The sequence below is a fragment of the Syngnathus leptorhynchus genome, chromosome 21 (genome assembly GCF_054491065.1).
Source record: "Syngnathus leptorhynchus isolate UIUO chromosome 21, UIUO_Slep, whole genome shotgun sequence".
Taxonomy (NCBI): Eukaryota; Metazoa; Chordata; class Actinopteri; order Syngnathiformes; family Syngnathidae; genus Syngnathus; species Syngnathus leptorhynchus.
Window position 1 is genome coordinate 584,439 of NC_141215.1, and position 24,134 is coordinate 608,572.

The following is a 24,134-nucleotide window of genomic DNA, read 5'->3' on the forward strand; positions in this document are numbered from 1 at the left end:
TTTGAATTGAAATCAGTTCTTCCTCTGCCACTCCAGTTTCTTCACCGTCGACATTTAGGAATGGATTGATCACGCAGTCTGGTATTTCAAGCAATAAAATGTCCTCAAATCTACCACTCGAACTTCTGACTTCGACTTCAGACTGCCGCCCCCCTACCGCCCCCTTCTTCCTCACCGCCCCCCCAGATCTTTCCACCGGTACCGCCCACTTTGGGAACCACTTCTGTACATAGTCTCGCCTCAAATTTTTGTCTTAACTGTTGTTATTGGTAACATTCTGGTCGCCTAAGGCAGAGGGACCGTGTGAGACTTTTCCTGCATTATGACATCTTGCCGCAGGTTTTTCACTCACACATTAAAATTGATCTACGTAGATTGCGTAAATGATGTTTAGCCGAGCATGTTTTACAGAACACTAATGATTTTGAAATGATGATCGAAAATGCTTTGCAAGTGATGGACACAATGATGTGCTGTTTCTGTGTTTAGATTTTGTTGTTGTTTTTCTTTCTTCATTATATTTTCTTACTTATGTTTTATTGATCGGGGTGGGCATAATCATATGATAAACAGGAGGGATATGTTAGGGTTTATAAACTATCTTGATCGTATAATTATGTTGAGATGTAGACTAGAATGATGAACTTTGTTTGAACCTTTTACCTTTCCTTGACTCTGAAAAGTTTAACCATTCAGTTGTTGAAACTTTCCAAATGGTGTGGAAACATCCTTGTTTACTTAGTCATCTAAAATGCTCCACTAGGTTTTATTTCCAAGACCTCGTAAAACAATAAACTGGGACCCTCTGCACTGGTTAACCATTTGCTGAGGTGACCACCAACTGGGACCCTCTGCACTGATTAACCATTTGCTGAGGTGACCACCAAACATGTCAAATGTCACCCCCACCCTACTTGTTCTCAATAAATATGCTCTTGTAAGAGACTAACGGCTGAGTCTGTTAGGACATTGCTGTACCTACAGTAACAGACAAGCTCTCCACCTGCAAGTGCTTAAAGGGCATACTGTCTCCAGTGTGGTTCTTGCAAAATAAGTTAGAGTCAGAACATCTCTAACAGGTGTTGTAAAAGATTGCTTGAACAATTGAAGTGAAAAAAAATAAAATAAAATAAAAGCTCACAGCACCTGGTATTCCCAGGCGGTCTCCCATGCAAGTACTAAGTAGGCCCGACCCTGCTAAGCTTCCGAGATTGGACGAGATTGGGCGTTCTCAGGGTAGTATGGCCGTAAGACATCAGAGTCTCCAGAGTTTTACATTTTATAGACACAATCGCCCCTGAAAACCCGTGCCAAGCAACGACGGTACTTGATGCCTGTTGTAAAAGTTTCCTTTCACAATTGACGTGGGAAAAAAAAGGCTTTCAGCACTGGTATTCCCTGAACGTCTCCCATCCATGTAACAACCAGGTAAGAAAAAGGCTTTCTTCCAAGACTTTTGGTGTTTCACGGAAACATGGCTATCATGAAACGTTATTGACAGCTTTTTGTGTGGTAGCACGGATTTGCCGTTGCGACCTGCATTTTGCCGTATCAAAGTAAATGTCTTGAAAAGGGGAAAAACACTACATTGGAAGTGTTTTTCCCCTTTTCAAGACATTTGACTGCTGCTTTGAGTTCACAGGGAGCCAGGCTCTTTATTTACTGTACATAGTCTCCCCTCTAGCGGTACGAATTGTAAACTACAACGGTATGGATGACACCACACAATTTACATTTCAAACTCGGGTTACAGTTTCAATGTCGGAGTTAAAACTAGGGCTGAAGTTTCCGAATGCCATACGTGATGGGTGTTGTAAAAGATTGCTTGAACGATTGAATTGAAAAAAATAAAATAAAAGCTTACAGCACCTGGTATTCCCGGGCGGTCTTCCATCCAAGTACTAACCAGGCCCGACCTTGCTAAGCTTCCGAGATCGGACAATCGGGCGTTCTCAGGGTAGTATGGCCGTAAGCCGTCGAAGTCACCAAAGTTTTGCATTTTATATAAACAATCGCCCCTGAAAACTTGTGCCTAGCAACTTGATGGCTGTTGTAAAAGTTTTCTTTCACAATTGATGTGGGAAAAAAAAGGCTTTCAGCACCTGGTATTCCTTGAACATCTCCCATCCATGTTTTGCAGGCTGGCGCCCCCTTGGCTCCCTAGTGAGTTCCTAGCCCCCCGTCCCCCCACAGACACATATGGAAACAAACACCTCTTTCTTGATATTTGGTATGCTGCAATTTGAAAAGAGGTTAAACACTGATGTGTATTTCACAAATAAAACCCAATTTAGCAAACCAATTCATTTTTTAACTGTTTTAACTGTTTCAGCAACATAGAATGGTAAAGACCTAAACACTCCACCAGTAACATTTTTGTCTCACACTTAATATTATGGGATGGATGTGCTTGGTGCAGGGACACAAGCTTCTCAACATCAGGCTGGAACTCACTAAGAAGAAGTCGTAGATCCCCGCGGTCAGTAATTTTCAGTCGGTTTCTTTGCTTGGAAAGAAGCAAGGCGACTGCACTGAAGCCCCGTTCTACTAAATATGATGTTGGGAAGGCAATAAAGTACATCTTGACCTTGTTCCACAGCACTTGATAGCAGTCAGAGATTTTTTTTTGGAACCAAAAATCTTGATATGACTTTTTGAACTTTGGCCTTAGCTCAATGTCATTTTGAATTGAAATCAGTTCTTCCTCTGCCACTCCAGTTTCTTCACCGACGACATTTAGGAATGGATTGATCACCCAGTCTGGTATTTCAAGCAATAAAATGTCCTCAAATCTACCACTCGAACTTCTGACTTCGACTTCAGACTGCCGCCCCCCTACCGCCCCCTTCTTCCTCACCGCCCCCCCAGATCTTCCCACCGGTACCGCCCACTTTGGGAACCACTGCTGTACATAGTCTCCCCTCTAGCGGTAAGAAACGTGAACTGCAACGCTATGGATGACACCACACAATTTACGTTTAAAACTCGGGTTATAGTTTCAATGTCGGAGTTAAAACTAGGGCTGAAGTTTCCCAATGCCATACGTGATGGGTGTTGTAAAAGATTGCTTGAACGATTGAATTGAAAAAAATACAATAAAATAAAAGCTTACAGCACCTGGTATTCCCAGGCGGTCTCCCATCCAAGTACTAACCTGGCCAGACCTTGCTAAGCTTCCGAGATTGCGTGTTCTCAGGGTAGTATGGCCGTAAGCCATCAGAGTTCCCAGAGTTTTGCATTTTATAGACACAATTGCCCCTGAAAACCCGTGCCAAGCAACTTGATGGCTGTTGTAAAAGTTTCCTTTCACAATTGACGTGGGGAAAAAAAAGGCTTTTAGCACCTGGTATTCCCTGAACGTCTCCTATCCATGTCACAACCAGATCCGAAAAAGGCTTTCTTCCAAGACTTTTGGTGTTTCACGGAAACATGGCTATCGTGAAACGTTATTGACAGCTTTTTGTGTGGTAGCACGAATTTGCCGTTGCGACCTGCATTTCGCTGTATCAAAGTAAATGTCATGAAAAGGATAAAAACACTACATGGAAGCGCAATATGTATGTAATGTTGGGTTATTTTACAAATAAAGACTGCTGCTTTGAGTTCACAGGGAGCCAGGCTCTTTATTTACTGTACATAGTCTCCCCTCTAGCGGTAAGAAACGTGAACTACAACGGTATGTATGACACTACACAATTTACGTTTCAAACTCGGGTTATAGTTTCAATGTCGGAGTTAAAACTAGGGCTGAAGTTTCCGAATGCCATACGTGATGGGTGTTGTAAAAAAATTGCTTGAACGATTGAATTGAAAATAAATAAATCTTCACCTTCACCTTCATCTTCTTCCGCTTATCCGGGGTCGGGTCGCGGGGGCAGCAGCTTTAGGAGGGACTCCTAGACCTCCCTCTCCCCAGCCACTTCCTCCAGCTCATCCCGGGGGATTCCAAGGCGTTCCCAGGCCAGCCGAGGGACGTAGTCTCTCCAGCGCGTCCTGGGTCGTCCCCGGGGTCTCCTACCGGTGGGACATGCCCGGAACACCTCCCCAGGGAGGCGTTCAGGAGGCATCCTAATGAGATGCCCGAGCCACCTCAACTGGCTCCTCTCAACGTGGAGGAGCAGCGGCTCTACTCCGAGTCTCTCCCGGATGACTGAGCTTCTCACCCTATCTCTAAGGGAGAGCCCGGACACCCTGCGGAGGAAACTCATTTCAGCCGCTTGTATCCTGGATCTTGTTCTTTCGGTCACGACCCATAGCTCGTGACCATAGGTGAGGGTAGGAGCGTAGCTCGACCGGTAAATCGAGAGCTTTGCCATTTGGCTCAGCTCTCTCTTCACCACGACGGACCGGTACAGAGTCCGCATTACTGCCGACGCTGCACCGATCCGCCTGTCGATCTCGCGCTCCATCCTGGCCTCACTCGTGAACAAGACCCCAAGATACTTGAACTCCTCCACTTGGGGCAGGCTCTCATCCCCGATCCGGAGAGGGCATTCCACCCTTTTCCGACCGAGGACCATGGACTTGGATTTGGAGGTGCTGACCCTCATCCCGACCGACCATGGACTCGGATTTGGAGGTGCTGACCCTCATCCCGACCGCTTCACACTCGGCTGCGAACCGCTCCAGTGAGAGCTGGAGATCACGGACTGAAGAAGCCAACAGCACCACGTCATCTGCAAAAAGCAGTGACGCAATGCTGAGGTCCCCAAACCGGACGCCCTCAACGCCTCGGCTGCGCCTAGAAATTCTGTCCATAAAAATTATGAACAGAATCGGTGACAAAGCGCAGCCTTGGCGGAGTCCAACCCTCACTGGGAACGAATCCGACTTACTGTCGGAAATGTGGACCAAACTCTGGCATCGGTGATACAGGGACCGAACCGCCCTTATCAGTTGGCTCGGCACCCCGTACTCCCGAAGCACCCTCCAGAGAACCTCCCGAGGGACACGGTCGAACGCCTTCTCCAAGTCCACAAAACACATGTGGACTGGTTGGGCGAACTCCCATGCACCCTCGAGGATCCTGCCGAGGGTGTAGAGCTGGTCCACTGTTCCACGGCCAGGACGAAAGCCACACTGCTCCTCCTGAATCCGAGATTCGACCTCCCGACGGATCCTCCTCTCCAGCACCCCTGAATAGACCTTACCAGGGAGGCTGAGGAGTGTGATTCCCCTGTAATTGGAACACACCCTCCGGTCCCCCTTCTTAAAGAGGGGAACCACCACCCCAGTCTGCCAATCCAGAGGCACCGTCCCCGATGTCCACGCAATGCTGTAGAGGCGTGTCAGCCATGACAGCCCCACAACATCCAGAGCCTTTAAGAACTCCCGGCGGATCTCATCCACCCCCGGGGCCTTGCCACCAAGGAGTTTTTTAACTACCTCAGTGACTTCGACCTCCGAGATTGGAGAGTCCGCCTCAGAGTCCTCAGGCCCTGCTTCCACAATGGAAGGCGTGTCGGTCGAATTGAGGAGGTCTTCGTCACCGACTCACGACATCCCGAGTCGAGGTCAGCAGCACACCATCTCCACTGTAAACAGTGTTGACCGTGCACTGCTTCCCCCTCCTGAGACGCCGGATGGTGGACCAGAATTTCCTCGAAGCCGTCCGGAAGTCATTCTCCATGGTCTCGCCAAACTCCTCACACGCCCGAGTTTTTGCCTCAGCAACCGCCGAAGCCGCGTTCCGCTTGGCCATCCGGTACCTGTCAGCTGTCTCCAGAGTCCCGCAGGCCAAAAAGCCCTATAGGACTCCTTCTTCAGCTTGACGGCATCCCTTACCGCCGGTGTCCACCAGCGGGTTCGGGGATTGCCGCCACAACAGGCACCAACAACCTTAACGGCCACAGCTCCGGTCGGCTGCCTCAACAATGGAGGCGCGGAACAAGGTCCACTCGGACTCAATGTCCCCCGCCTCCCCGTGGGAAAAGCTCTGCCGGAGGTGGGAGTTGAAGCTCTTCCTGACAGGGGATTCTGCCAGACGTTCCCAGCAGACCCTCACAGAGCGTTTGGGTCTGCCAGGTCGGACCGGCATCTTCCCCCGCCATCGGAGCCAACCCACCACCAGGTGGTGATCAGTTGACAGCTCCGCCCCTCTCTTCACCCGAGTGTCCAAAACATGCGGCCGCAAATCCGATGACACGACTACAAGGTCGATCAACGAACTGCGGCCTAGGGTGTCCTGGTGCCAAGTGCACACATGGACACCCTTATGCCTGAACATGGTGTTCATTATAGAAAATCCGTGTCGAGCACAAAAGTCCAATAATAGAACACCGCTCTGGTTCAGATCGGGGGGGCCGTTCCTCCCAATCATGCCCTTCCAGGTCTCACTGTCATTGCCCACGTGAGCATTGAAGTCACCCAGTAGAACGATGGAGTCCCCAGAAGGAGCGCTCTCCAGCACTTCCTCCAGGGACTCTAAGAAGGGTGGGTACTTTGAGCTGCCGTTCGGTGCATAGACACAAACAACAGGACCCGTCCCCCCACCCGAAGGCGGAGGGAGGCTACCCTCTCGCTCACCGGGGTGAACCCCAATGTGCAGGCGCCCAGCCGGGGGGCAATAAGTATGCCGACAGCTGCTCGACGCATCTCACCGTGGGCAACTCCAGAGTGGAAGAGAGTCCAGCCCCTCTCGATAGGGCTTGTACCAGAGCCCAAACTATGTGTGGAGGCAAGTCCGACTATGTCTAGTCGGAACCTTTCTGCCTCACACACCAGCTTGGGCTCCTTTCCAGCCAGAGAGGTGACATTCCATGTCCCTAGAGCCAGCCTCTGCAGCCGGGGATCGGACCGCCAAGGTCCCCGCCTTTGGCCGCCGCCCAGCTCACTATGCACCCGACCCCTTTGGCCCGTCCTATAGGTGGTGAGCCCATTGGAAGGGGAACCCATGTTTTCTTTTCGGGCTATGCCCGACCGGACCCCATGAGCGAAGGCCCGGCCACCAGGCGCTCGCCTTCGAGCCCCACCTCCAGGCCTGGCTCCAGAGAGGTGCCCCGGTGACCCGCGTCCGGGCGAGGGAAAACGACATCCATATATTTTTTTCATCATAAGGGGTCTTCTGAGCCGTGCTTTGTCTGGCCCCTCACCTAGGACCCTTCTGCCATGGTTACCCTACCAGGGGCATGAAGCCCCAGACAACATGGCTCCTAGGATCATAGGCGCACGCAAATCCCTCCACCACGATAAGGTGACGACTCAAGGAGGGTGAAAATAAATAAATAAATAAAAGCTTACAGCACCTGGTATTCCCAGGCGGACTCCCATCTAAGTACTAACCAGGCCCGACCCTGCTAAGCTTCCGAGATCTGACGAGATCGGGCATTCTCAGGGTAGTATGGCCGTAAGCTGTCAGAATATCCAGAGTTTTGCATTTTATAGACACAATCGCCCCTGAAAACTCGTGCCAAGCAACTTGATGGCTGTTGTAAAAGTTTCCTTTCACAATTGACGTGGAAAAAAAAGGCTTTCAGCACCTGGTATTCCCTGAACGTCTCCCATCCATGTCACACAACCAGGTCCGAAAAAGGCTTTCTTCCATGACTTTTGGTGTTTCATGGAAACATGGCTATCATGAAAAGTTATTGACAGCTTTTTGTGTGGTAGCACGAATTTGCCGTTGCGACCTGCATTTTGCCGTATCAAAGTAAATGTCTTGAAAAAGGGAAAAACACTATATTGGAAGTGTTTTTCCCATTTCAAGACATTTGACTGCTGCTTTAAGTTCACCGGAAGCCAGGCTGTTTATTTACTGTACATAGTCTACCCTCTAGCGGTAAGAAACGTGAACTGCAACGCTATGGATGACACCACACAATTTACGTTTCAAACTCGGGTTATAGTTTCAATGTCGGAGTTAAAACTAGGGCTGAAGTTTCCGAATGCCATACGTGATGGGTGTTGCAAAAGATTGCTTGAACGATTGAATTGAAAAAATAAATACATAAATAAATAAATATTAGCTTACAGCACCTGGTATTCCCAGGCGGTCTGTCATCCGAGTACTAACCAGGCCCGACCGTGCTAAATTTCCGAGATCAGGCGTTTTCAGGGTAGTATGGCCGTAATCCGACAAAGTTTCCAAAGTTTTGCATTTTATAGAAACAAATGCCCCTGAAAACCCGTGCCAAGCAACTTGATGGCTGTTGTAAAAGTTTCCTTTCACAATTGACGTGGGAAAAAAAAGGCTTTCAGCACTGGTATTCCCTGAACGTCTCCCATCCATGTAACAACCAGGTAAGAAAAAGGCTTTCTTCCAAGACTTTTGGTGTTTCACGGAAACATGGCTATCATGAAACGTTATTGACAGCTTTTTGTGTGGTAGCACGGATTTGCCGTTGCGACCTGCATTTTGCCGTATCAAAGTAAATGTCTTGAAAAGGGGAAAAACACTACATTGGAAGTGTTTTTCCCCTTTTCAAGACATTTGACTGCTGCTTTGAGTTCACAGGGAGCCAGGCTCTTTATTTACTGTACATAGTCTCCCCTCTAGTGGTACGAATCGTGAACTACAACGGTATGGATGACACCACACAATTTACATTTCAAACTCGGGTTACAGTTTCAATGTCGGAGTTAAAACTAGGGCTGAAGTTTCCGAATGCCATACGTGATGGGTGTTGTAAAAGATTGCTTGAACGATTGAATTGAAAAAAATAAAATAAAAGCTTACAGCACCTGGTATTCCCGGGCGGTCTTCCATCCAAGTACTAACCAGGCCCGACCTTGCTAAGCTTCCGAGATCGGACAATCGGGCGTTCTCAGGGTAGTATGGCCGTAAGCCGTCGAAGTCACCAAAGTTTGTCATTTTATATAAACAATCGCCCCTGAAAACCTGTGCCTAGCAACTTGATGGCTGTTGTAAAAGTTTCCTTTCACAATTGATGTGGGAAAAAAAAGGCTTTCAGCACCTGGTATTCCCTGAACATCTCCCATCCATGTTTTGCAGGCTGGCGCCCCCTTGGCTCCCCAGTGAGTTCCTAGCCCCCCCCCCATGATGGCTGTTGTAAAAGTTTCCTTTCACAATTGATGTGGGAAAAAAAAGGCTTTCAGCACCTGGTATTCCCTGAACATCTCCCATCCATGTTTTGCAGGCTGGCGCCCCCTTGGCTCCCCAGTGAGTTCCTAGCCCCCCCCCCCCCCCCCTAAACACTCCACCAGTAACATTTTTGTCTCACACTTATTATTAATGGGATGGATGTGCTTGGTGCAGGGACAAGCTTCTGAACATCAGGCTGGAACTCACTAAGAAGAAGTCGTAGATCCCCGCGGTCAGTAATTTTCAGTCGGTTTCTCTAGTCGCTACCTTCTAGCGGTAAGAAACGTGAACTGCAACGCTATGGATGACACCACACAATTTACGTTTCAAACTCGGGTTATAGTTTCAATGTCGGAGTTAAAACTAGGGCTGAAGTTTCCGAATGCCATACGTGATGGGTGTTGCAAAAGATTGCTTGAACGATTGAATTGAAAAAATAAATACATAAATAAATAAATATTAGCTTACAGCACCTGGTATTCCCAGGCGGTCTGTCATCCGAGTACTAACCAGGCCCGACCGTGCTAAGTTTCCGAGATCAGGCGTTTTCAGGGTAGTATGGCCGTAATCCGACAAAGTTTCCAAAATTTTGCATTTTATAGAAACAAATGCCCCTGAAAACCGGTGCCAAGCAACTTGATGGCTGTTGTAAAAGTTTCCTTTCACAATTGACGTGGGAAAAAAAAGGCTTTCAGCACTGGTATTCCCTGAACATCTCCCATCCATGTAACAACCAGGTCCGAAAAAGGCTTTCTTCCAAGACTTTTGGTGTTTCACGGGAACATGGCTATCATGAAACGTTATTGACAGCTTTTTGTGTGATAGCACGAATTTGCCGTTGCGACCTGCATTTTGCTGTATCAAAGTAAATGTCATGAAAAGGGTAAAAACACTACATGGAAGGGCAATGTGTATGTAATGTTGGGTTATTTTACAAAAAAAGACTGCTGCTTTGAGTTCACAGGGAGCCAGGCTCTTTATTTACTGTACATAGTCTCGCCTCTAGTGGTAGTACATGCAAGTACTAACCGGGCCCGACCTTGCTAAGCTTCCGAAATCGGACGAGATCAGTTGTTCTCAGGGTAGTATGGCCGCAAGACATCAGAGGCTCCAGAGTTTTACATTTTATAGACACAATCGGCCCTGAAAACCCGTGCCAAGCAACGATGGTACTTGATGCCTGTTGTAAAAGTTTCCTTTCACAATTGACGTGGGAAAAAAAAGACTTTCAGCACTGGTATTCCCTGAACGTCTCCCATCCATGTAACAACCAGGTAAGAAAAAGGCTTTCTTCCAAGACTTTTGGTGTTTCACGGAAACATGGCTATCATGAAACGTTATTGACAGCTTTTTGTGTGGTAGCACGGATTTGCCGTTGCGACCTGCATTTTGCCGTATCAAAGTAAATGTCTTGAAAAGGGGAAAAACACTACATTGGAAGTGTTTTTCCCCTTTTCAAGACATTTGACTGCTGCTTTGAGTTCACAGCAGTTTCAAGCAATAAAATGTCCTCAAATCTACCACTCGAACTTCTGACTTCGACTTCAGACTGCCGCCCCCCTACCGCCCCCTTCTTCCTCACCGCCCCCCCAGATCTTCCCACCGGTACCGCCCACTTTGGGAACCACTGCTGTACATAGTCTCCCCTCTAGCGGTAAGAAACGTGAACTGCAACGCTATGGATGACACCACACAATTTACGTTTCAAACTCGGGTTATAGTTTCAATGTCAGAGTTAAAACTAGGGCTGAAGTTTCCGAATGCCATACGTGATGGGTGTTGTAAAAGATTGCTTGAACGATTGAATTGAAAAAAATACAATAAAATAAAAGCTTACAGCACCTGGTATTCCCAGGCGGTCTCTCATCCAAGTACTAACCAGGCCTGACCTTGCTAAGCTTCCGAGATCGCGTGTTCTCAGGGTAGTATGGACGTAAGCCATCAGAGTCTCCAGAGTTTCGCATTTTATAGACACAATTGCCCCTGAAAACCCGTGCCAAGCAACTTGATGGCTGTTGTAAAAGTTTCCTTTCACAATTGACGTGGGAAAAAAAAAGGCTTTTAGCACCTGGTATTCCCTGAACGTCTCCTATCCATGTCACAACCAGATCCGAAAAAGGCTTTCTTCCAAGACTTTTGGTGTTTCACGGAAACATGGCTATCATGAAACGTTATTGACAGCTTTTTGTGTGGTAGCACGAATTTGCCGTTGCGACCTGCTTTTTGCTGTATCAAAGTAAAAGGCTCTTTATTTACTGTACCTAGTCTCCCCTCTAGCGGTAAGAAACGTGAACTACAACGGTATGGATGACACCACACAATTTACGTTTCAAACTCGGGTTATAGTTTCAATGTCGGAGTTAAAACTAGGGCTGAAGTTTCCGAATGCCATACGTGATGGGTGTTGTAAAAGATTGCTTGAACGATTGAAGTTAATGTGTCGTCTTTTGGTGGTCACAAAAACGCACGAGTTTTAGTGTGAGGGACCCTGGACCCAGGCCTGTATTAGTGTGCTTTGTTAGGAATAAACAATTGGTAAATTTGGTCTGATTGATCTACTGGTCTTCTCTTTGACAGAATGAACTCGCAAAATTGTTAGGTGCGCCAGTGTGTGGATTGGGACATCCAAACTTGTGTTAAGTGTTGATTGCAATTTGAAGTCAGATCAATAGCTAAAAATCCGTATCCTAACAATTTCTTGGTGACCCCGACATAATGTCAAGAGAAGGGTAATTGGCAACTCGTGGTCTGAATCCAGGACACCGGACAGCGTCTGGGACGCTGTCTCTCGGTCGGCGAACCGTTTGGGTTAAGTGCACAACGTTGAGCTGGTACAACGTCTCCTCAACCCTGAGCGCTCATCACTGATAAGGTTAGCAGAATACCTGTTACTATAAGTCTAAATTCTGCAAATTGAAAGAGGAAATTTAAGAGGAGACTGTTGTTCAGATCAAATAAAGTGTGCAAGAAGTTAAGATACATACGGTGAATAAGTTTGGAACTTATGTGTGTGACGTGTACGGTAAAGTCAGGGACTTATGCGTATTACGGATAGGTCCGGGACCTAGCTTCGTCGTGGTGGACAAGGGTACGTTGACGAGCGTATTCAAATAGCCAGGTTTTTTGAGATCCTGGGAGAAGTGAGGCCTCCCCAAAACATCCGGTGGTAGCAGTTCCTCCTGTGAGAGATTAGACCGCTAAAATATCCTAAATGAATAAAATTGGGGGGAATGTGTGTGTGTGTGTGTGTGTGTGTGTGTGTGTGTGTGTGTGTGTGTGTGTGTGTGTGTGTGTGTGTGTGTGTGTGTGTGTGTGTGTGTGTGTGTGTGTGAGATGAGAGGAGTGCGTAAATAGGGAGTTGCAGCGGCAACTGAACTGACATATGAACAAATGCAATGGTTCAAAATGACAGAGAAAGGGGTGCCACACATTTCGCCGGCTATTGCCCCAGGACACGAGGCCAGACAATTGGGCTCAATGGTCAAGCAGTTGTTGCAACAGACCGATTGGCGGAAAACTCACGTTCCTAATTTGTACTGGTTTGAGTCTCAGAATGCATTCCAAATTAAACAACCCATGGCAGACAGGATTGCTGGAGATGATGTTGGTGTCCCGCGGTCCAGTAATCTGGACGGGGAACACCTAGACTCCTGTTTTTTGGATTTTTCAGAATTAATTTTAGTAGTGCTATTTTTATGATTTTGTGTGGACATTGATGACAATTGATGGGACCATCCAGCAGAAAACGTCCCAGATTCAAATTTCACCCACCTATAGACAATATTGATGCAGAGTGTTAGGGTTTATAAACTATCTTGATCGTATGATTATGTTGGGATGTAGACTAGAATGATGAACTTTGTTTGAACCTTTTACCTTCCCGTGACTCTGAAAAGTTTAACCATTCAGTTGTTGAAGCTTTCCAGATGGTGTGGAGGCGTCCTTGTTTTGCTCCACTAGGATTTATGTCCACGGCCTCGTGGAGCGATAAACTGGGACCCTCCCAAGTGGTTAATCATTTGCTGAGGTGACCACCACACATGTCAAATGTCACCCCCACCTTGGCTGACTCTCACCCCCACCCTTCTTCTCTCAATAAATACTCTCTTGCATGACTTCAACGGCAGACTTTGTTCGGACATTGCTGTATCTACAGTAACGAACAAATTCTCCACTTGCAAGTGTTCAAAGGGCATATTGTCTCTCGCGTGGTTCTTGCAAAATAAGTTAGAGTCGGAACATCTCTAACATTTTGGTGCCGTGACCCGGATCCAACATACCCACTGCTGATCGACGGAGGACGACGTGCTGCATTGTCGACAAGCCAGCGTCCATTAGGAGGATCTGGTAAAGAAAAGACCTGGCAAGAAAATTCTTCGCTGGGCCAGCATCTTAGGTCTGCCTTCGTCGGACTACAGTGGATTGACGGGATCCGGCAGTGCAACGAACCAGGGGACAAGTAAGTTAAAGCCCTAAAATTGTGTGATTGTGCTGTTGTGAAACGCGTAAGAGTGGAAGGTGCACGGAATATAGCTTGGGTTTAAGTCCCAGTGGAAGGAACAGACTAAGGAAAACAGAGCTTCCTTTTCATTCATTGAAGAGGTGCGTAGATTCTTCTTTGTCTGTTCTTCCAAGCTGCAGGATCTGGCTTGGGTTTAAGTCCCAGTGGAAGGAACAGACTAAGGAAAACAGAGCTTCCTTTTCATTCATTGAAGAGGTGCGTAGATTCTTCTTTGTCTGTTCTTCCAAGCTGCAGGATCTGGCTTGGGTTGGAGTCCCAGTGGAAGGAACGTGCTAAGGAACACAGAGCTTCTTTTTTGTGATTCAAAGAAGGGTGTAGATTTTTCTTTGTACGTTTTTCCGAGCCATAGAACAGCTTGGGTTGGAGTCCCAGTGGAAGGAACAGGTTAAAAAAAAGACAGAGCTTCTTTTTCTTAATTGAAGAAGGGCGTAGATTCTTTTTTTGGTCTGTTTTTCCGAGCTGTTTGCATGAAAGTTGTGTGGTTGAGAGTGTGAATGGTAGGATAAATTGAAAAAAAAACAGTACTAGCAAAAACCAACGGTAATACACAGGCTAGTAATTTTGTTGAAGGGTAAATTTAATCCTGCATTGAGGATCCTCAAAAAAGAAAAACAAAAAATTGAAAAAAAAAAATTGGAAAAATCTAAAAATACCAAGTTAAGATGGGAAATAAAAACGGTAAATCTCTAGCTCTTGAAGGTGATGAGAAGTCCATTCCATTAACATTTAAAAAATAATTTAGGGTGCATAATGGCATCCCATTCAATGATGCAACACTAGTGAAGTCTAGTGTGGAGCTGGAGTTGGGGGCGGAACGGAACTCAGAGGCGGAGCTGGAGGCGGAGCTGAAGTCAGAGGCAGATCTGGTGTGAAGCTGGTATCAGAAGCAAAGATAATGTGGAGCAGGAGTTGGAGGAGAACTTGGAGTCAGATGCAAATCTGGTGTGGAACTGGAGTCGGAGGTGGTGCAGAAGTCAGACACTGGTGTGGAGGTAGAACCGTAGTCAGAGGCAGAACTAACCGCGGTGCTGTGGTCAAAGGTGGAGCAGGTGTGGAGCTGAAGTCAGAGGCAGAAATGGTATGAAGCTGGTACCGGCGCTGAAGTCAGAGGTGGAGCTGAAGTCAGAGGCAGAGCTGGTGTGACACTGGTATCGGAATTGAAGTCGGTAGCGAAATTGATGTGAACCTGAAGTCAAAGACGGAGCTGAAATTATAGTCAGATGCAAAGCTGGTGTGGAGCTGGAGTTTGAGGTGGAGCTGAAGTCAGGGGCAGTGCTGGTGAGCAGCTGGAGTCAGAGATGGAGCTGAAGTCAGTGGCAGAACTGGTGTGGAGCTGGAGTCGGTATCGGCGCTGAAGTCAGAGGCAGAGCTGGTGTGGAAGTGGAGTCAGAGGCTGTTCCATTAAACCATATAGTGTACATTCCTTCCCTGCAACACTAGTGAAATCTTCATGGTATAGTGGATAGTGCTCTGGACTCTCACCCCAGCGACCCGAGTTCAAATCCCGGTGGGACCAAAAAAAATATGTCATCATGGAACAGGCGTTGGCGGCGGAGCTGGTGTGGAGCTGGAGTCGGAGGCGGAACGGAAGTCAGAGGTGGCGCTGGAGCTGGAGGCGGAGCTGAAGTCAGAGGCGGAGCTGAAGTCAGAGGCAGATTTGGTATGATGCCGGAATCGAAGGCGGAGCTGAAGTCAGTGACAGAGATGGTTTGGAGCTGGAGTTGGAGGAGCTGTAGTCAGAAGTGAAGTTGAAGTCAGATGCAGAACTGGTGTGGAGCTGGAGTCAGAGGCGGAGCTGAAGTCAGGGTCGGAGGTAGAGCCGAAGTCAGAAACTGGTGTGGAGCTGGAGGCGGAGCTGGAGGCGGAAGTGGGGTTGAAGTCAGAGGCAGAGATGGTGTAGAGCTGGAGTCAGATGTAGAACTGGTGTGGAGCTGAAGTCAGAGGCGGAGCTGAAGTTGGAGTCAGATGCAAAGCTGGTGTGGGGCTGGAGTTGGAGGCAGAGCTGGTGTGGAGCTGGAGTCAGAGGTGGAGCTGTAGTCAGAGACTGGTGTGGAGCTGGAGGCGGAGCTGAAGGCAGAGGCAGAGCAGGTGTGGAGCTGGAGGCAAAGTTGGAGGCGGAAGTGGGGCTGAAGTCAGTGGCAGAGCTGAAGGCGGAGCTGAAGTCAGAGGCAGAGCTGAAATTGGAGTCAGATGCAGAGCTGATGTGGAGGTGGAGTCAGAGGTGGAACTGGTGTGGAGCTGGAGTCGGAGGAGGAGCTGTAGTCAGAGGCGGAGCTGAAGTTGAAGTCAGATGCAAAACTGGTGTGGAGCTGGAGTCGGAGGTGGAGCTGAAGTCAGAGGAAGAGCTGATGTGAAGCTGGAGTCAGAGGCGGAGCTGAAGTCAGGGTCGGAGGTGGAGCTGAAGTCAGAGATTGGTGTGGAGCTGGAGGCGGAGCTGGAGGCGGAAGTGGGGCTGAAGTCAGAGGCAGACATGGTGTAGAGCTGGAGTCAGAGGCAGAGCTGGAGGCGGAGCTGAAGTCAGAGGCAGAGCTGGAGGCGGTGCTGAAGTCAGAAGTGGAGCTGAAGTCAGAGGCAGAGCTGGTGGTGGAGTCAGAGACTGCTCCATTAAAACATATAGTGTACATTCCTTCCCTGCAACACTAGTGAAGTCTTCATGGTATAGTGGATAGTGCTCTGGACTCTCACCCCAGCGGCCCGAGTTCAAATCCCGGTGGGACCAAAAAAAATATGTCATCATGGAAAAGGCGTTGGAGACGGAGCTGGTGTGGAGCTGGAGTTGGAGGCGGAACGGAACTGCCTTCAGCTGAAGTCAGAGGCAGCTCTGGTGTGGGGCCGGGATCGGAGGCAGAGATGGTGTGAAGCTGGAGTTGGAGGAGGAGCTGGAGTTAGTAGCAGAGCTAGTGAGGAGCTGGAGTCAAATGCGGAGCTGAAGTCAGAGGCAGAGCTGGAGGTGGTGCTGAAGTCAGACGTGGAGCTGAAGTCAGAGGCAGAACTGGTGGTGGAGTTAGACACTGCTCCATTAAACTTGCTTATCAGCAACATCTAAAATATGCGCTCCTCAATGGTTCCCCACCTGAATTAGACAACAGGGTGTGGAAACACTTGGTGGAAGCACACACTGCTTGTGTTACAACAACCATGTAGTGGGCCAGAGACGCTGACAAAGTGTTCAAGAAAGGCAAAGGTTCTGATGTATTTCATCTAGATGATGATGATAATCATGTAGATGAAGATGCAACAGTTTTCTTCCAAAGTTCCCAATGGGGCAGAGGAAGAGGTCAAGGCCAACAAGGTCGCAGGCCGCCATATGGTTCAAAACCCCCACCAGATTCTGACAACTGTTGGAACTGTGGGAGACGAGGACACTTTGCAAGAGTGTGTCGTTATGCAAAACGAGACCAATCAAAGGGTGGAGGGAGGGGCAGAGGAAAAGCCAAATTTTCAGCATAACGGGCTTCCTCCCCTTTGACCGCTCATGCTCCTACTTTTGGTTTAAAACATTTGTTTTAGGTTATTAGAACCCCTGTACATACAATGAAATTATGACAATGCTGATTGTATGCCCGGCAAATGACAAGGGGTCAAATTATGTGTGCACACTAAAGTTAAAATTTGCAAATCAAGTGGTAAAGTAATACAACTTGTTTCTAAAAGATAAATAGAAAAATTAGAATGTGCTGTCCTCGCGTGCGTGGGTGGGACCAGCTTCATGATCGACCGCAAGAAATGGCCAGCTTGTGACGAATCATTGTTGCCAGGTCCCCTCCCCTCGCACCGAGAGCTGTGCACGTGTGTGCATATTTGTTAAACTGATAAAATTGGCTAAACCTGTGTACAAAAGAAATTTGTTAGACTGTGGTCTATCCAATTTGCACCGCAAAACAGAAACAATTTTGAAGAATAAAATAAATAAATAAATAAATAAATAAATAAGAGAAGAAAAGAAAGAAATCTGTTTGTAGACAGAAAACTGGTTTAATTCGCAAGCTGTGTTTTTTTTTTATGTGTTGAGTTTTGTTTTTTTTTGGACTGGTGAATTGTTCTATCGGAAACATTAGGATAGGGATTGTGCTGAGAATGGTATATGAATGTTGTGTGGAGGACTTGGATAGCTTGGGACCAATGTGTTGAAAAGACTCCTCTTTGGTGACTGTGTGTGAGATGCAAATGAGCAGGGACGAATGATTTCCTGAATGAAAGGAAAGTATTGGTTGAATGGTTGAAGTTGTTGGAGACTACTATGGGAAATTGGTAGAGCAGCTTGGACAAAAGAGTGATTTTGTGCAAGTTAAATGCTAAGAAAACAAAAACAAAAAACCCAAAGAAAAAGTTGTTGCTAATTACTAACGAAGTTATGAGGAAGTGGTGTGGGTGTTTAGAAGGGCACGCGCTTATGCGCTTCCCTGGCTCATCAACATTTGTTTGACTGATCAAAGGAACCATTTGCTACAGGACTTAACATCCAAATCTAACCGGGATCAGAGAATCTCCTTTAAACCAGGAGGCAATAAATGGGATAGCCCCTGTCGTAAATGATCTTTTGTCAGGAGGGATTATTAGGAAGTGCTCAGATATTCCTTGCAACACTCCTATTTTTCCAGTCCAAAAGGCCAACAAGATTGATTGGCGAATGATACAAGATTTACGAGCAGTAAATGAGGCAATACAAACGAGCACCTAATGTGCCTGACCCGCACACACTTCTGAACACTTTGAAACCATACCAGAAGTTTTTCACGGTGATTGATCTTAGCAATGCATTTTTCTCAGTGCCAATCCACCCAGACTCACAGTTTTGGTTTGCGTTTACCTTTAAAGGACTAAGTTATACGTACACCAGATTGCCGCAGGGATTTGCTGATAGTCCAACTATTTTCACTCAAGCTATCATGGCATGTTTGGCTGATTTTCAAATTTCAAACAAAAGCCAACTTCTAGTTTATGTAGATGATCTCTTGATAGCCTCTGAAACTGAAGCTGCTTGCAAGGAAGACTCCTTAGCTTTGTTACACTATCTCTGTAAAGCAGGGAATAAAGTAAGCAAAAATAAACTACAATGGATCAAACAGGAAGTGAACTATTTAGGTCACACGTTGTCAGCTGCTGGAAGACAGATACAAAAAAACTGAAAACAAATCATTGCAGATGCACCAAAACCTGAATAAAAAAAAAAAAATGATGTCATTTTTGGGGCTCTGCAATTACTGCAGAGCATGGATCCCACATTATGCAGAAAAGACGCAACCACTGCTGAATATTGTGCATGGAGTCCCCATGGCAATGACAGAAAAAATAATATGGACACTGTTGGAATATATTTCTAATTTAACCTGAACTCGAGTTACTAATCTGACTCCAATTTGTGACCTTACCCAACTGCCACTCATCCAACAATATGCGCGCTCGTTCTGCAATAGAAAGGTATCAGGAAGCCGGCATTTTCACACACGAGTGGATTTATTTCTAACACACAAATCTAATACATCACCTGGGTCTCGGGTCCCTCTCAATACACCTCTGTACGCCTCTGTTGCCACCAGCAGACGTACTCTACATCCGAGTTGCCCAGCCATTAGTTATACTACACAATATGCAAATAGAACATCAACAAAGGCATTCTGTCATTATTCTATTGGCTATGTGTAAACTGCAGTTAACTTTAGCTTGCTCTCATTGGTCTTTCTTCTCCTGCCGAATAACTTGCTCGCTCCTCCTGGTTGTAGTTTTCCTTCCAGGGTCACCAGTTGTTATCTACCAGCTGGCCCTGTGGGTCTTGTCCTCTTTGCTGCTCCTGGGTTATCTTTTGTTCTGGAACGCAGACGTCCTTGCACCAACCACATATTTTGTTTTGTTCCCACCGTCACACACTCAGCACTTTACAGTTTCATACTCTCATGCACAAGATGTCTAATGAACTACTTTAAGATCAAACCCTTATGTTCCTTCATTCCCTCTCATGACCTCAGACTACTGAGGTCATCACTCGAATACCTTGTTTTCTTGTTAAACACAAGCTAAAAATCACTAGCCGTAAGCTAAAAATCAGTAAACAATTTAATTCTAGTAGACAATCAGGAGAAAAGTTCATACCCTCCCATGGCCCCAGGTCCCTGAGGCCACCTTCACATACTCACATCCCGGAGGGCCACAGCTGTCTCCGCCTCCTGGGGGTCCTTCTGAGGGATCATCATGTACTGGCCACCCGGAGGGAGTGGCCCCAACGTGCGTTCAATTGTCTTAACAGTTAATGATCTGATACATGGAATACAGCAACATCCGCATAACACCATAATAGCGGCAAACACAGCGATAGAAATCAGTACTGATGCAATCAAGCTTTTATATTTGCCAAAGACGTTTAACCAGTCAGAGTACCAACTGGTGTCCACACCTGAGTGCTCCTTCATTTTGTTACTTAGCGTGCGCAGACCCTCCAATGCCTTAGTAAGCCGACCGTCAGGAGACGTATTGTTGGGAATCAGAGTACAGCACTGATCCCCAAAAATACCACAGACTCCTCCTCTTTCCGCTAGCACCATATCTAAACCTATTCTATTTTGGAATGCCATAAGAGACGTGGCTGCTAATTGCTCATGCACTGTTCGGAGTGCCGAGGTGGTGAAGTTCGCCAATCGTTGGACATTGTAGTGGACATAATTAATCCGGTCCACATTTTGTTTACTGTAATGAGCAGGAAAATACTCTCCCATCCTGCCGCCACTTGATTCACCAATTTGTATTCATCAGGGACCCCTCTCGGAACTCCAATTGCATCTATGTACGTGGGGTCTCCTGCATTCAACCATTCTTGCATGTCCTTTTTCCTCCTCACAAGGAAGGGGATTCTTCCCCACCGTCCAATGCCTTCCCAATTTATTCTGGACACGTCTAATGCTGTCACACTAATTGGCATGATCAGCGTTACTAGGGCGCACTTACCTGAGGCATTGGAGGGAAGCCTATCGTACAACACTTTTGCTCCACACCACAGCCAAACATCAGCACGAGCGAGAGGGATTCCTGCTGGCAAAGACACATTTTCATTACACCATGACTCCTGGATATTTCCAATCCCAGGGCCAGTCCCATTTAACTTTAGGCAGGTGAAATTTTGTTGTGCAAAATGGGCTTCAAAAATGGGCTTTTTCTTTTCCATATCTGTCAGTGGAAAGGCCAAGTCCAATTTGCTGCACTCTCCTTGGAGAGTCTTGTTATACAGGAAACCAAAGAGACAAGTTTTGGATACAGCAGTTGCTGCCATGATTTTCAAAACTGGTCTCGCACCTAAACATACCAAACAATTTTCGTTAGTATTGTTAGCGGCCTGTTCAGCCATCAGGAGCCAATTATTAGTGACCATAGAAATACCTGTGTGAATCATAAACCAGTCATCCACCGTCGTCATTGTTTTGGCCGTGGTACCCGTTTGACGGGTATAATTATTTAACACTGGTGCTTCCCCTTTTGTCATAGTCCCATTCTCACAAATGATAATTGGAAAATATGGATCTTTTCCAGACGAATATGCCCACAACTTAAACCCCCAACATGATGTATTTAACACTAACACTTCTTGGTGTGGTGGCGCAATTGACTTATCACCCGTTGCAATTGTCAATTTCAATATCTCCCCTTCTTTTCTTAGGAGAATCTTATTATGGAAATACTTAGCAATATTATTCTTTGACGGTGTCCAATAATCACCCGCCTGTGTGGTAACCAAGGAATCCCATCCCCACATTGTCACATGCCCTGTCATATACCACCAATAACCAGGGAACATGTCTCCAGTTACTACCGACATGTCTGCCATCACTGATGTATACCACGCTTCCCGAAACCCTCTCAGTGCCTTTATTGGTATATTTACTTGGGTAGTTGTTTTCGGGGCCACTGTTACTCTCACCGAATTATTGTATGCCCAGCCTATTATCCAAGGCTGGTAGCCTTTTTTCTCCCACTCATTTTCTGACTTCACCTCTCTTCTCCTTCTTGGTTCCTGTGGGCGTACCAAGGGCCAGTCCTGGTACCATGGTTGATAATTGTCCAATTTATCTAACAAATCAAGCCATTGTTGAGTCCAGTTGAAATTTGTCACCCAAGCGTTCACCTGTATCGGTTGTTTATACTTCAGATTTAGCAGTAGTTGTTGTGTCTGTGTCAGCGTCTTACCACCATCTTGCTCTGCTTCATACCATACCGTTCCATTACAGGAATGATACACCCTCACTCGTTCTCCTTTCGCTCCATCACTTCTGCCATCCCGCACCATATGTTCAAACGCCAACATAGTCCACACAAAGCACAAGCCAGCAAGCAAAATAGTCAATAAAGTTAAACATTTGCATCGTCGTCGTCTTGGTTCAGACACTTTCAAGTCCGACTTTGATCCAATTCTCGCCATCGTCACGTTCCCTCTCTTGACCTGCCCGTCCGGGCGGTCAACCTTTATGCTCACCATAGGCAGGCACAAAGTCTGGGGCCTGGCGCAACTGTGAGTAATGGTACCACTTTTGTCCTTTAGTTTCCAATTGGACGGCGTGTGAAGTTCTAGCCAGAACCCTAAACGGTCCTTTCCAGCGAGGTTCAGTCCACTTCCGGGAAAGCACCCGGAGGTAGACATACGGAGTGATGTCCGACTCCGGTGATGCTGATGACAAATCTGCAACCGCTTTGTCTGCGACCTGCGTAGACACACTGGATACAAGTGAATGAAGATACTTCCAGTATGCAGCGTGTGATAAATCAGGTGTCGGTACGTCAGCTGGCGGGACCAAGGTGGAGGCAGGCCCTGGCATTAGGCGACCAGTCAACAGTTCGAATGGCGCAAAACCTGTTATTTTGTGAACAGTTTGGCGGACGACCAACAGGGCTAGGGGTAATGCTTGCAACCACGTCATTTTTGTTTGAGCCATGATCTTAGCCAATTTGTCTTTCAAAGTCCTGTTAAACCTTTCAACTTTGCCTTGGCTCTGGGGGTGGTACACACACCCAAAGCGATGCTTCAGCCCCAACAGCGCCTCCACTTTAGCCATTGCTTTGTTGTTAAAATGTGTCCCATTATCTGATCTGATTAAAGCAGGAAAACCATGTGTTGGAATATAATGATTCACCAAAGCTTTAATGACTGACGTGGTGTCTTCCCTTGCACACGGATACGCCTCCGGCCAGCGTGAATAAGAATCCACAATGACCAGAAGGAACCGCTTCCCGTTGACCCTGTCAAGCATGTCCGTGAAGTCAATTACAATTTCTGCTCCAGGCCAGGCCACAGGGGAGAATGCTCCTGGCTTGGGTTTCAATGTCGGTCGTGCATTAAATGTTTGACATAATACACAAGCCGCCACAAACTGCCAGACCACCTCCTGCAACCTTGGATGCCACCACTGACGAAGTTTTGGAAACATTGCCTGAGGCCCCACATGTGCCACTGTATGGGCCTCAGTCAACACCGAGGTCATGAGTTGTCCTTCAGGGAGGACCGGCTGGCCTCTAGGTCCCACCCAAAGACCATCCGATCGCCTGACCGCCTTTGATGCGATCCACATCGATTTTTGTTCCGGTGACGACTTACCTTGTGCGTCCTTAATGTCCTCCAATGTAACCTCGGGTGCCACTGGAAGATCCGGGGGTTCCCCATCCCCGACCACAGCCGTGGTTGCTAACATCATCTCGCCCTGAGGGGTGTACCCAGCCACTTCTTTCGCGAGAGCATCCGCCCTCTCATTACCCTTTGCCATCATGGTGTTGGCCTTTGAATGTCCCGGGACCTTTACAATTGCCAATTTGTGGGGACCCTTAATTGCTTCATACAATCGCTCCATCAAAGTTCTATGAGCAATTTCTTTGCCTTTCGCTGTTAGCCAGCCATTGTGCAGCCACCCCTTTAGGTCAATCAGGGCAGCCGACGCTGCATATGCTGAATCAGTATATACAGTTAATTGCTGTCCTGGACACTGTTCCAAAGCCAACACCAAAGCCAACACCTCAGCCGCCTGGGCGGAGGGTTTTGTTGTCAACTTCTGAGCTGTCACCGGGAGGAAGGAAGAACCTTTCCTCTCCACCACTGACGCTGCCGCATGGAGGGTCCCATCCTTGGCACGCCAGCAACACCCATCCGTGAACATAACCCGTCCACCTTCCAATGGTTCTGCATACAAGTCCTCACGGACCTTTTGATCTTTCTGTACTTTCAGAGCACACTCATGTGCCCTTTCCAGGAGGTGATTCGCCATGTTCACACCATCATGCACATACGTAACGTTTGGTGCCGTCAATGTCCTCATCATCCGTGTTTGTCTTAAGGGTGTCAACGTAAATGCCGCCGATGCGACAAAAGCTGACACCGCATGGTCTGTTAACACCTGGACGGCATACCCCATGACCACATGTGCCGTTTTCTGTAGGACCTTTGCCAGGCCCGCGGCGTATCTAACGCAGTCTGCTTGTTTCTGTTCAATTCCGTCTAATGGCACACTACAATACAATAGAACTGCCCTGTTTGTCCCATGTCTTTGGTACAATGCCGCATTCACTGTCTTCTCATTAATGGCCACATCTAACTGAAACACC

General features: G+C 47.2%; 1 non-coding gene and 4 pseudogenes across 1 annotated transcript; all 5 read right to left on the reverse strand.

The window, feature by feature from the left end:
• Positions 1-1,134: 1,134 nt before the first annotated feature.
• On the reverse strand, positions 1,135-1,253 carry LOC147039957 (5S ribosomal RNA; annotated as a pseudogene).
• A 604-nt stretch (positions 1,254-1,857) lies between these two features.
• LOC147039958 (5S ribosomal RNA) lies at positions 1,858-1,974 on the reverse strand (annotated as a pseudogene).
• Positions 1,975-3,105: 1,131 nt separating this feature from the next.
• On the reverse strand, positions 3,106-3,214 carry LOC147039959 (5S ribosomal RNA; annotated as a pseudogene).
• A 4,018-nt stretch (positions 3,215-7,232) lies between these two features.
• Positions 7,233-7,351, reverse strand: LOC147039960 (5S ribosomal RNA). The gene has a single exon (XR_015063242.1). It is a non-coding gene; the product is annotated as a 5S ribosomal RNA (ribosomal RNA).
• A 1,316-nt stretch (positions 7,352-8,667) lies between these two features.
• LOC147039961 (5S ribosomal RNA) lies at positions 8,668-8,784 on the reverse strand (annotated as a pseudogene).
• Positions 8,785-24,134: the final 15,350 nt, after the last annotated feature.